Below are 15,033 nucleotides of genomic sequence, written 5' to 3'. Positions count from 1 at the left end.
TTATTACTTCGTTAATTCTGTGGGCGATGGGATTATCTCGCCAGTTTGGTTTTCATTTGTGTGTGCTGCCGTCCCTGTTTTTTATTTTGCCTTCATTTCTGTCTTTATTTATTTCTTCCTTTTTAGTTTCTAAACTCATCACTTGCTTCACACCTGCAGAGAGAGGTGTATTTCTGAGTAGTGTGTCGTCGCCCCCTGAGGCATAGCAGAGTATGCCTCCGCTTTTATTTTCGGTTTATGGCAATGAGTCTTGCTACTAACAGCACCCTGCTTTAAGTGCTGCGTCGACACTAGAGGATGGCGGCATTTTTGGAGAGGAAAAGGTAGGGCTATAGGGAAGGAAGGAGGCCCATAAAAAAAATAAAAATTAAAATAAAAAAAATAAAAAAAAGTGTTATCTAATCCGAGTGCGTTTCCGTGTCGTATCGTTGTAGTTTTTGCACCGCGTAACAGTGTTGGTATACCTAATATTTCGGTTTTGATTTCTTAGTAAATATTACCCCAGGATAGCTGGGAAGTTTTTGGTGTGCGTAGTCCTCTCGTACCGGGCCCCTGGCTGTGTCAGGCGGATCCGTGTCCATTATCGAGAAGTTCGCGGAGCAGCCTTTGCGACCCTCCGACTCTTCCACCGCTGCCCTTCGGGGAGAACCGCGTCGGAAACGCCGCACTTCGCGGCCTCCCGTCGCGTGTATTGCTCCGCCCACCTCGCAACGGGCGAAGGATCGCTTGCATCGCGCCAACCGCCACAAATCGCCGGTGGATACCACAGGCACTGAAACCGATCATCATGAAGACCGTCCACCGTCGCGTGTGAGGGTCCGTTCATCCGCGTCGTCCGACGATTCACCTGACCGCCTAGTAATTGATCTTTCTCGTAGTGAGGCGGCGAACACATCGGCTCTGTCTGACCACCACCCCGGCTGTACCTGCACCTCTTTCTACGCCGTCCCGCCACCGTGGGGAGTCTTCTGGACACCCTGATCCAGTCGGAAAGTCCTCTGGCCGTCGCTCCAGACGCCCCTCCGCCCACGCGGGCTGTGGTGGCAGCGGATCGTGTTCCGATACCCCCCTGCCGGGGGACGCCGCACCGGATGGTCCTGTGGATGAGGAAATGGCTCATGCTCCCGACCCTCCTTCTCAAGACATCCCGTCAAGCCCTCTGAAGAAAGAGAAGATACCCCTCATTGTGGAATATAATGTCAGTAATTACACGAAACTGAACACCGAGCTCCAGCGGCTCATTGTCGGCCAATTGAGAGCTGTTTACCAAAAAGATCATGTGAAATACCTGCTTGACAGTAGGGACGACTACCTTACCATTCTCGATTTCGTAAAATCTAAGGCGATGCCTTACTTTACCCACCAGACGTCGGGTAATCGCCGCACCAAAATCGTCATCAAGGACTTGCCACCAGAGGATACGGCAGAGGAGGTCAAGAAGGAAGTGCATCGACTCGATTTCGAAGATCCTTTGGTCCACCAGTATAGCAAGAGGGAACCTGAGACCAGGGCATTGATCCCCTGCCCTACCCACGTCGTCTCCCTTTCCCGGAGGGAGGATCATAGAGCGGATTTACCAAATCCGGTATCTTCTGTACACGAAAGTCCTGATTGAATCTTACGAGGGCCGCAACGGGCCAGCCATCTGTCGCAAATGCCAACGTTTACGACATACTGGGAATTACTGCTCCCTGCCGTTGTGTTAAGCGTGCTGGCCCACATTTAGTGGAGAACTGCACACTCCCTGCTTTGGAGAAACCTACCTGTGCCAGATGTTTGGAAAAAACGCACGATCCCCACCACATGGCATCCTGGAGGGGGTGCTCTGTTTACCATAGCGCACTGAAGTCTTCTTGTCCGCCCAAACAGAAATCAAGAACAAATAGACCCTCCCCACCGCAATGGGACATGACCAACTATCCTGTTTTGCTGGGTCAGCCCGGTGCACTGTCCTCAGTAGCCACTCTGGTACCAGCCACTCAGGCACCAGATGGTTCGGTGGCTCCTGGCCCCCTTCCTGCCCAGACTCCCACGACATCCTTTGCTGCTGCAGCCAGGTCTCCTCCTCATTGTCCGTCTTCCGTGACTGCTCCCACTGCTCACCAACTACAGGAGCCAGCTGCAGCTCCCTCCAGTCCATCTGTGGCTCTGTCCCAGCCCTCTGCCCCTACCCCCACTCTGCCTACTATTACACCTGCACCTGCCCTCCGTAGGGGCAAGCAGACCACACGGGACCCTCTCCCAGTGGTGGAGACTGATGCGTCCTTTCGGGCGGGCATGCGTGAAATCCTCCAGGTCGTCTCCTTTTTCACGAAACCCCACATCTGGTCTGTTATTCGTGACACTGCACAAAAAATCCGTCGTCCGGAGGTCATCGCCCTAGTGGAAGGCCTTAGTCAAATATTCTTGTAATGGCGAATGGACCTCCACACCGCCACCAGCCCCCTCGGGATCTTGTCACCCGCATTTTTAATGCCAGTGGCATAAAACGGATGAAGACGGAATTGAACACCTTCCTCCATGACCATCGTGTGGATGTTTTACTGGTCACAGAAACACACCTCAATGCGGCAGACGATTTCCGCCTTCGCAACATGGTGTGTTACCGCTCTGACCGCCTCGACCGCCGTGGTGGAGGCACAGCTGTATTCCTCAACAAAGCTCTTGTCCATACCCAAGAGACTCTGCAGCCAATGGAACACATAGAGGCGATAGCGGTTACCATCTCCACACGCCTTGGTGCCATTACCTTTGCAGCAGCGTATTTGAGCCCAAACAAGCCACTGCTGGAAGCAGACCTCCGCACATTGTCATCCTTCGACAGGCTCATCATTGGGGCGGATCTCAATGCCAAGCACCCATCTTGGCATTCTCGCGTCTCTAACCCCAAAGGCCGGCTGCTCCTTGTCCTGGAGGATACTTTAGCACTATCAGTCTATGGCCCCCACGAACCTACCCATATCCCAGTCCGTACTAACTGCCAGCCAGACGCTCTGGATGTGGCCATCTTCAAAAACATCACCGCTCAGTTTTCACTGGAAGTTCTCCACGAACTGGTCTCTGACCATGAGCCAGTACTCTTGCACCTCACCAATGCTGCCCTTTCATTTGATGTTCGTTCCACTGCGACCCTCACCAATTGGGACAAGTTTGCCAGGGTACTTAATAACACCACTCGACACGACCTCGATTTGACACCGGCCAACATAGTCTGTGCTGTGGATTACCTTACCACCAAAATACAGAAAGCATTTAAACTCTCCACCTCCACTGCACCTCTGAATTTAACACCCCTGGACGACTTGCCCCCTCTGTTACGAGAGCTGAAGGTTCAAAAGAACCGCTACCACCGGAGGTGGAAGCATTTTCGTGACCCTCAGGACAAACGCCAAATGAGACGCCTCCAACGCGAATTCAGCCCCTGGCTCGCCAAATGGAGGTCTGAACAGTGGGAGGACAGGATGTCCACTTTCCTACTCCACCAAAAATCTGACTGGGCTGTCATTCGCACCCTGCGGCGTTCTATGCCAGCGACTGCCCATCCCATTCGCACAGCAGCGGGCTTGTCATATGATACCCTCCAAATTGTGGAAACGCTGGCAGATGCGTTCGAGGCCCAAAACCGCCCTCTGGTTCAGGACCTTTCTCCGAGCGAACTACAGGAAGAACATGAAGTCCTGACAGCTGTTGCTGCTTTCCGCAACCGCCCACTCCAGTCTGCTCCCCTTCTTACGTCCATGGCAGAAATTCAGCGCATCCTTCGACGGAAACGTGGCCGGTGGGCCCCTGGATTGGACGGAATTTTAAATGAACGTCTTTGCCACCTTCCCCGCACACCACTCATCTTGTTCACCAAGATTTTAAACTGTTGTCTCACGTCTGGTCTCTTACCCCCTCAGTGGAAACAAACTGAGCTGATTGCGATCCCCAAGAGGTTCAAGGACCCTTCAATCCCCACCAACAACAGGCCCATCAGCCTCCTAAATACTATGGCGAAGGTCCTTGAATCTGTGATCCTTCACCGACTTTCCCAACCTCTTGCGGCAGCTGGGACGATCCGTCCTGAACAATTAGGATTCACTTCGCACCTCTCTGCTGAACTTCAGGTCCTACGGATCACTGAACACATCAGCAAAGGCTTCAACACTGCCAAGTCGACAGCTGCCGTTTTTCTGGACTTGCAAAACGCCTACGACAAGATCTGACAAGACAACCTCGTACACAATATGGTGATGCAGGCCCCTATACCAGATATTTATGGCAAATGGCTCAAATGGCTCTGAGCACTATGGGACTCAACTGCTGAGGTCATTAGTCCCCTAAAACTTAGAACTAGTTAAACCTAACTAACCTAAGGACATCACAAACATCCATGCCCGAGGCAGGATTCGAACCTGCGACCGTAGCGCTCTTGCGGTTCCGGACTGCAGCGCCTTTAACCGCACGGCCACTTCGGCCGGCTTTATGTCAAGATCGTGGATGACTTCCTCCGTGGTAGGACTTTCCTAGTGGCTCAACGGGGAATGCGTTCTGGCATTCGCCAGTTGTCGGCAGGCACTCCGCAAGGCTCGGTGCTACCTCCCATCCTTTTTTAATATCTATGTGAATGATATGCCGGTCATCCCCGAGTGCCACCTTGCACAATACGCTGACGACACAGCGCTATACACCACTGGCCGCATTACTGACGCCGTCGTCGCCCGCCTCCAGCGACAGGTGGACGCCACTATCACCTGGTGCCGGACAAACAAAAAAGCTCTCAATGCCGCCAAAACTACGGCAGTCTACTTCACGAAACGGCGCCCAGTCCTCCGCCGCAACATTTCGATTGCAGGTGTACAGGTGCCCTGGTCCCCGACAACCACCTATCTTGGGGTCCAGATGGACCACAAGTTGCTCTTCCACTGTCATGCGGAGTATGTCACCAACAAGGGGCAAAAGCTAACCAGGGCTTTGTACCCGCTCTTCCGCAGTAGGGACCTTAACCTGCATACCAAGCTCCACATTTACCGAAGTTATCCTGCCTGCCATAACGTATGGATCTGCTGCATGGGCCACGATCAGTGTCACCAGGATGCGGACATTGCAGCGCCTGCAGAACAAGGTGCTCAGGTGGAGCCTGCACGCCCCGCCACTCACGAGAATTGTCACTCTCCACGAGGAAGCGCATATCGTCCCCCTAAAGACGACCATACGCAACAACTCGCGGCGGCTCTATGAGAAAGTGGATGCCTTGCGGGACACTGCCCATGGGTTACGCCACGTTGGGACCACACTTCCACGCCGCTGGCATCGACATCCGGTTGCCCTAACCATCCTAGAGGAATCGGATTCCGACCGTGTTTAACGATAGGCCTGGCACGCCCACCACCGACGCATCCTTTGGCGGGACTAGCCCCCATTCTACGTCCAATACTTCCCCATCCTACCTGCCCACGTTAGGCTAAATTTTTCTGCCTGACTCATGTAGCACTGTCACCGTCAGAGGGTGGTACGGGACTACAAGTCCCACCGCCTCACCTTGCATGGGGGCTTAATTAAAAAGAAAGGACTAATATTAATGAATAAATGCAATAATTCAAGTATCTGTGTGACTGCTTACGAAGTCTCGTAGCCGGTTGGCCCTGACTAGTATTAGCACGCAATCTGACTGCGTAAAATAAAAATAAAGAACAAGGAATTTCCATTAACACAATTGATTAATTAAGTCCCCTGCAACTATAAATGCTACGAAGCAACAAAGCACAAGTGTAACTGATCTGTGTGGTAGTGTGACTCAACGTACATGTATCTGGCTCGGTTCTCTCTCAATACGACAAAGCGTTTTAAACACCATTTACAGTAAACTAATTGAAAAACCAGAAATACTATAATTGCACCTAGAAACCAGAATTACAAGTCTAATAAATAAACACGAGCCAGATGCTTTGTTGACTGTACCTGTGAGCAAGAGGGATTGCCATTAAAGAAAACTGTAATACCTTTTTACCTCATTATATATTGACGAAAATATTCCACTACACCAGTATTATAAATCAAAAGCCCATCTCCTTTCTCAAATATATTCTGACAGTTGCAACTTCTTCCATCTATACATTACACCAACCGAACAGCGTCTACTCTCTCGCCCAATAGAACAACAACTGCCCTCGACACCCTCTGAACTACTACTGCACCAGTGGAGGCGGCGGAATAATAATCTTTGGCGCAATCTCTGGCGCTCTGACTCAGTGTAGCCACCTTTCAACCTCCAAAGTGTATTGCACAGAGACACAGTGTCACTGCACTGTCGATAAATTTACTGCCTCAGGAACACAGACAGCAAAAGAGTGGTGATGCTGTACTGTAACATACCACAAAAAAATGGGTTCAAATTCAATTCTTCTCCTGTCGTCGTTGTGTTGGCAAAGTAACTGGCTCTGTTGAGGCAATCTACATCTACATTTATACTCCGCAAGCCACCCAACTGTGTGTGGCAGAGGGCACTTTACGTGCCACTGTCGTTACCTCCCTTTCCTGTTCCAGTCGCGTATGGTTCGCGGGAAGACCGACTGCCGGAAAGCCTACGTGCGCGCTCGAATCTCTCTAATTTTACATTCATGATCTCCTCGGGAGGTATAAGTAGGCGGAAGCAATATATTCGATACCTCATCCAGAAACACACCCTCTCGAAACCTGGCGAGCAAGCTACACCGCGATGCAGAGCGCCTCTCTTGCAGAGTCTGCCACTTGAGTTTACTAAACATCTCCGTAACGCTATCACGGTTACCAAATAACCCTCTGACGAAACGCGCTGCTCTTCTTTGGATCTTCTCTACCTCCTCCGTCAACCCGATCTGGTACGGATCCCACACTGATGAGTAATACTCAAGCATAGGTCGAACGAGTGTTTTTTAAGCCACCTCTTTTGTTGATGGACTACATTTTCTAAGGACTCTCCCAATGAATCTCAACCTGGCACACCCCTTACCAACAATTAATTTTATATGATCATTCCACTTCAAATCGTTCCCCACGCATAATCCCAGAATTTTACAGAAGTAACTGCTACCAGTGTTTGTTACGCTATCATATAATCATACAATAAAGGATCCTTCTTTCTATGTATTCGCAACACTTTATATTTGTCTATGTTAAGGGTCAGTTGCCACTCCCTGCACCAAGTGCCTATCCGCTGCAGATATTTCTGCATTTCGCTGCAATTTTCTAATGCTGCAACTTCTCTGTATACTACAGCTTCATCCGCGAAAAGCCGCATGGAACTTCCGACACTATTTACTAGGTCATTTGTATATATCGTGAAAAGCAATGGTCCCATAACACTCCCCTGTGGCACGCCAGAGGTTACTTTAACGTCTGTAGAAGTCTCTCCATTGAGAACAACGTGCTGTGTTCTGTTTGCTAAAAACTCTCCAATCCAGCCACACAGCTGGTCTGATATTCCGTAGGCTCTTACTTTGTTTATCAGGCGACAGTGCGGAACTGTATCGAACGCGTTCCGGAAGTCAAGGAAAATAGCATCTACCTGGGAGCCTGTATCTAATATTCTCTGGGTCTCATGAACAAATAAATCGAGTTGGGTCTCACACGATCGCTGTGTCCGGAATCCATGTTGATTCCTACATAGTAGATTCTGGGTTTCCAGAAATGACATGATACGCTAGCAAAAAACATGTTCTAAAATTCTACAACAGATCGATGTCAGAGATATAGGTCTATAGTTTTGCGCATCTGCTCGACGACCCTTCTTCAAGACTGAGACTACCTGTGCTCTTTTCCAATCATTTGGAACCTTCCGTTCCTCTAGAGACTTGCGGTACACGGCTGTTAGAAGGGGGGCAAATTCTTTCGCATACTCTGCGTAGAATCGAATTGGTATCCCGTGAGGGAATATGCGATGAATGAATTTATCAGAGAGTAGAGCAAACCGCACGCTCCTTCAGCTGAAAATTTATGTATAAAATGATTTTGAAAGTCACATTACTTTACAGAAAATCTTGGAATTAAAGTATGCAAGTGGCAAATAGTTTAGGGAAGGTTTGAATTATGCTCAAAAATTTGTTTGGAGTCGCGAGGACCACATGAAATACTGGACGAATGTAGATTGGGTAAAGCTAGTTTCTGACACATCTCACTGTTTATGACCTGCATATCCTGAACTACACCTGCGGAATAAATATGTACTTCTAGAGGCTTGTATCTCATTCAAGGCATGGTCTAACATTAATATAGAACGCCCACGCCTCTTTAGGCAGTTTGTACTTTTAGTGAGATTCGAAGAAGGCGTGGTTATCCGCGCCGAAACCTAGGTCGACATCCAGTTTCTGTGGATTCTTTATAATCATTATTTGAATCAAAATCATCGAACGGCATACAGTGGACAAGGCAACTGGCGAAGTACATGCAGAGGGCGTTCTAGCGTTGGCGCGTGACGACCCTACTGTTTCGTTGCGACGTATCGCCTCGAAATGTGATGTAAGTCAGAGAAGTGTTCTACGCATTTTGCACCGGCATAGATTTCACCCGTTTCAACTCTTGTTACATCAAGCACTCTCCGGTGTGGATTTCGAACGGCGCCAGGTATTTTGCCGGTTTGCTCTGCAGCGCCTACAAGATAATCCAACGTTTTTCCAACGGGTGCTTTTTACTGATGAAGCGACTTTCATCAACCACGGTAATGTGAATTTGCATAATATGCATTACTAGCCGATAGAGAACCCTCATTGGCTTCGACTGCAACCGTTGAGTGCTAACGTGTGGTGCGGCATCGTCGGAAATGTCATTGTGGGGCCGTACGTCATTCCGGGTATTCCAAATTGTAATAACTACGCACAGTTCCTGCGAAACGTTCTGCCCATTTTGCTGGAAGAGGTACCACTAACTACGCGTCAGTGCATGTGGTTCCAACATGATGGCTGTCCTACTCACTCTTCCCGTGTGGCTACAGAACTGTTAAATGAAAAGTTCCCAGATTTTTGGACAGGACGACGTGCTGAAGTGAAGTGGCCAGCCCGGTCTCCTGATTTGACCCCTCTTGATTTGTTTCTGTGGGGATCAATTAAACATAAACTGTATGCTCAAATATCAACTACACCAGACGATATGAAGCAACTTATCATCGAAGCCTGCGCTGTTATCTCACGTGACACCCTCGCAGCCGTTCACAAATCATTCGAACGTCGACTACAAATGTGCATTGCAGCAGATGGGAAGCATTTTCAACACATGCTTCAGTAACGTTTTATCATGTACAGTACATTTTTGCATCTTTGTGTGTATTTGCTTCGTATTGTGATCAATAGTAAATATTTTCAAATAAAAAACAAATACGTACGAAAGAATTGTGACCAATAAGGGCATCCTCATTTACCATTGTATTTCTGTTACTTAAAATGTTTTAGTATTTTAATACTGTATGTTGTCTACTATTTTGGTATCACAGCTGTCAAATAATAACTGAATAATATTTGTGCGACATCATCAGTTAATTTTTGCGCAAAATGTCGCAGTATGTATTACTATTGTCGGGTAAATTGACGTGTTTGTGTAAGGACGAACACGCAACGTTTACCATGTACTCTACACAACAGGTAAGGTCGCATTGGACAACGCCGCTTCGAAGGACGAACACGATGCGACAACATATCTGTGACTCAGAAACTATTCGCCTAAATATTATGATACACGTATCTGAAACCGTCTTTTTAAGCCGATCATGTAACGCTAAAATTTAACATAGGGTTTCATTTAAAAAAAAAACTAAAGGTGGCCTCATATCTCTGTAGTAAAAAATAGCACGAACATGAAATGTGATGTATTCAAGTAGCCACTGTCCCTGCAATTCACTGTCCAAACGCCATCTTTTTATCTATTATGGTTGGGGAGATACAGGGGCGTTATGACAGCTGCCTCACCCTTTTTATACTATCCCCCACATGGCATATAGCGTCATCGGATCAATATCGATGTCTTTGCAAGTGTACTAATTATTTTTCCGGCAGTGTATGAACTTCCGATAGCTGGCGGCACTATACGTAGGCATCACAATGGTGTCTGTAACAGAGGTGCATTCCAAGTAGAGCACGGGGTCCCGGGTTCGATTCCCGGCGGGGTCAGGAATTTTCACCTGCCTCGAGATGACTGGGTGTTTGTGTTGTCCTCATCATTTCATCATCATCCAGGAAAGTGGCGAAATTGGGCTGAGCAAAGGTTGGGAAATTGTACGGGCGCTGATAACCGCGCCGTTGAGCGCCCTACAAACCAAACATCATCATCATCATCCAAGTAGAGAAATGTTACTGACAAGGGAACCTCCCCATCGCACCCCCCTCAGATTTAGTTATAAGTTGGCACAGTGGAAAGGCCTTGAAAAACTGAACACAGATCAATCGAGAAAACAGGAAGAATTTGTGTGGAACTGTGAAAAAATAAGCAAAATATACGAAGTGAGTAGTCTATCCACAGCATAGGCCACATCAAGGATATTGTGAGCTCAGGCGCGTCGTGGTCCCGTGGTTAGCGTGAGCAACTGCGGAACGGGAGGTCCATGGTGCAAGTCTTCCCTCATGTAAAAATTTTAATTTCTTTACTTTCGCAAAGTTATGATCTGTCCGTTCATTCATTGATGTCTCTGTTCACTGTAATAAGTTTAGTGTCTGTGTTTTGCGACCGCACCGCAAAACCGTGCGATTAGTAGACGAAAGGACGTGCCTCTCCAATGGGAACCGAAAGCATTTGATCGCAAGGTCATAGGTCAACCGATTCCTCCACAGGAAAACACGTCTGATATATTCTATACGACACTGGTGACGGCATGTGCTCCACATGACAGGAATATGTTGTCGACCCACCTAACTTGTACACTTGGCGAATTGGTAAAAAGTTCTTCTACCTTTCCCGGTTTAGGTTTTCTTGTGGATGTGATAATCACTCCCAAAAAAGTGATGAAAACATAAGACTTTGTCACATAAACTGCAACAAATGAATGCAACAGTTTCACAGTCGCACAGTTTTCCCTGTGCTCTGTCAAAACATATGTTTTTAACGTTTTCAAATTTTTCCGTGTGTAGACCGTCAAATCCTGCATGTGTCCAAGCAAATCTGAACATGTCCTGGAATTTTGGAGAGCGAAGTTGATTATGTGTGAGTGCCTGAACTTTGATAATTGTCTGAAAGCAAAATATTAAACTTTTCACTCGAGGGTGGACTTGAACCAAAGACCTGCCGTTTCGCAGGTGCTCACGCTAACCACAGGACCACGGCGCCCCTGAGCTCACACTATCCTTGATGTTGCCTATGCTGCGCATGGACTACTCACTTCGTATATTTTGCTTATTTTTTCACAGTTCCACACAATTTCTTCCTGTTTTCTCGATTGATCTGTGTTCAGTTTTTCAAGGCCTATCCACTTTGCCAACTTATAACTAAATCTGAGGGGGATGCGATGGGGAGGTTCCCTTGTGAGTTTTTCACGGAGCATCACACATAGTCATAGGTCCTTCCAGAATATCTACGGAGACCTGGCAGTGAACAAAAGCACGGTGAGTCGTAGAGCAGGGCGCCTGTCATCACCGCAACCAGGTCGCTCAAACGTTTCCGATTTCCCGCGTGCCGGCCAGCTGCTCACAGCTGACACTCCAGCAATCTCTGAACGTGCGGTTACTCTTATTTATTTAGTCGTTCGGTACATACGAAGGCAATCATTCTTACATTAATTACAATATACTTAGACAGCAATGGTAACAATACGCTTTACAGTTGCTCTTGTAATACTATGCAACATTAGAAATACTCTCGAGCCACTTTAAGGCCCAGTCGCTGAGCCTGTCTATGTCTTTCAAATCACCATCATATCCATGCATTTCACACACGAGTAAATGGTCCATTGTTTGGATTTCACCACACTCACATTCAGAGCTATCTGACAGGCCCCATTTCTTCACTAGTTGCTTGCATCTGCCGACACCTGTTCTTAGGCTGTTGATAGTTGTCCACAGTTCCCTTTCAGGTGCGGCAAATGTGTCATTACGGTCAGAAATGCTGTGGCCAGCGTTCCACAGGGCTCCGTTCTTGGCCCCATATTATAGTCACTATGCACCAACGACGTGCCAAAACTGGCAGGTGATGAAAGAGCGTGGTATGCCGACGACACAGCGGTCTATAAGAGCGGTAGCAGGCTCATGAAGTTACAAGAACACTTAGACGAGATCACGAATTGGTGCAACATCTGGAAGATAAAGATAAATCCAGAAAAGAGTGTAGCAGTAATTTTCGCATGCAAAATAGGCCCCTTCCCCACTTCACCCAAAACCGACAGATTTCTTTGACTGCCAGGATTGGAGTGACTGGGTAATACATCTTAGCCTTTGGATGCAGAGACACTTAACTTTAGCCAAAGCAGTTACATAGAGCCAGAAGTAGAAAAATTGCTGTCTATAACCACCTTTCGCCATCCGTCACAGGTGGGAGTCTACAGATATCGACAAAAAGCTACGACGATATAAAGCTGTCATCCTTATGACGACGCTGTATTGGTCAGAAGTATGGTCCATGGCAGCAGACTGTCATCTGAACAAATTACAACCCTTGCAAAATAGGATCTGCCGCATCGCTGCAAACGCAGACCAGCACGCACTGTACTGGTGTCTAAATGTTCTGTTTTTTATGGCAACTATCCTGAAGGGAGAAAATTATACTGAAAAGTACTGCAGTGAAATATATACTACAGAAAAATACTAGAATACCAGTTACAACTAGGGACAATATACTGAAATCTGCTCTGATTCTTTAATTAAAATAACGTTTGTTTTAAAAAACGGCGCACAGCCTTGTTACGGATGCGGGCCTTAGGCGTCTCAAAATGTTACATGTGAAATGTTTAGGTTATCTATCGAAAAGCTAACAGACTCTTGTTAGTTTAAACACTGCCGCTGGCCATCAAATTCCCCAGACATAAACATTATTGAACATATTTGGGATGCCTTGCAACGTGCTGTTCAGAAGAGATCTCTATCCCGTCATACTCTTACGGATTTACGGACAGCCCTGCAGGATTCATGGTGTCAGTTCCCTCCAACACTACTGCAGCCATTAGTCGACTCGATGTCACATCGAACTTCTGCGAGCTCGCGGGGGCGCTCCACAATATTAGGCACGTGTACCAGTTTCTTTGGCTCTTCAGTGTATAACTATTCGTAGGTGCCGCGTGGCAAAATATTGTTATGTCTTCGTAAGGAAACCTAAATTATTTATTATTTTTTACTGCAAAATATTGTCTTGTAAATGGTAATCGATCTCCGTGAAGCGGTCTAATTGAACCACTGCACTGATATTCAACAAATTACGATAAATGCTGCAAATGCCTTGTAGTTACTAATACATTCATATAAGTCCTGTCGAAGAGAAATTATTTATAGGCTTCAGGTGTTTACTCCTGAGAGAAGCTGTGGACATATTAATAGCAATGTTACGGCCAATAATGGCGGCCAACAATAACTCATTGGCGCGATTTTTCCGCGCTGCTGCAGTCACTGAAAATTAGAAAAGTTACTAGTTACTGGATGGGGAAGGACTGTTTCCTTGAATGACTAATGTCTGAAGTAGTGCTGGGGGAAACTGACATGATGAATCCTGCAGAGCTGTCCGTAAATCCGTAGGAGTACGAAGGGGTGGAGATCTCTCCTGAACAGCACATTGCAAGGCATCCCAGATATGCTCAGTAATGTTCATGTCCGGGGAGTTTGGTGGCCAGCGAAAGTGTTTAAGCTAAGAAGAGTGTTCCTAGAGCTACTCTGTAGCAATTCTGGACGTGTTGGGTGTCGCATTGTCGTCCTGGAATTGCCCAAGTCCACTGGAATGCACAATGGACATGAATGGATGCAGGTGATCAGACAGGATGCTTACGTACGTGTGAAAAATGGTTCAAATGGCTCTGAGCACTATGCGACTTAACTTCTGAGGTCATCAGTCGTCTAGAACTTAGAACTAATTAATCCTAACTAATGTAAGGACATCACAAACATCCATGCCCGAAGCAAGATTCGAACCTGCGACCGTAGCAGTCGCTCGGCTCCAGACTGTAGCGCCTAGAACCGCTCGGCCACCCCGGCCGGCACCTACGTGTCACCTGTCAGAGTCGTAATTAGACGTATCAGGGGTCCCATATCACTGCAACATCTCGAACAGTCCACTGCTCACACGCAGGGTCCATGGATTCATGACGTTGTCTCCATACCGTACACGCTCAACTGCTAAGTACAATTTGAAACGAGACCAGCCAATATGTTTCCAGTCATCAACAGTCCAATGTCGGTGTCGAAGAGCCCAGGCGAGGCGTTAAGCTTTCTGTCGTACAGTCATCAAGGGTACACGAGTGGGCCTTCGGCTCCGGAAGCCCATATCGATGATGTTTCATTGAATAGTTCGCACGCTGACACTTGTTGGTGGCCCATCATTGAAATCTGCTGCGCTTTGCGGAAGGGTTGCACTTCTGTCACGTTGAACCATTCTCTTCAGTCGTCGCTGGTCCCGTTCTTGCAGGCTCTTTTTCCGGCCGCAGCGATGTCGGAGATCTGATATTTTATCGGATTTGTGACATTCACGGTACACTCGTAATATGATTGTACAGGAAAATCCCCACTTAATCGCTACCTCGGGGATCCTGTGTCCAATCGCTCGTGCGCCGGCTATAACACCGCGTTCACACTCGCTTAAATCTTGATAATCTGCCATTGTAGCAGCAGTAACCGATCTAGCAACTGTGCCAGATTCTTGTCTCATATAGGCGTCGCCGACCGCAGCGCCGTATTCTGCCTGTTTACGTATCTCTGTATACGCTCGCTATAGCAGATTCTTTGGCACTTCAGTGTATTTTCTCATGCTTAAGTTTATCAGTGATACCTGACACTTCAGATAAATACCAATCTCGCACTAACCAATAAATTTAGGGTGTAGCAAATTACGGGCAAACTGTCGTACGTACAAATAATTATCCAGATAAACAAAAACCGCCACTGTGAAACATCGGTCAGCAAC

The sequence above is a fragment of the Schistocerca americana genome, chromosome 10 (genome assembly GCF_021461395.2).
Source record: "Schistocerca americana isolate TAMUIC-IGC-003095 chromosome 10, iqSchAmer2.1, whole genome shotgun sequence".
Taxonomy (NCBI): Eukaryota; Metazoa; Arthropoda; class Insecta; order Orthoptera; family Acrididae; genus Schistocerca; species Schistocerca americana.
The sequence above is the reverse complement of the archived record's forward strand: the minus strand, read 5'-3'. Positions refer to the sequence as shown.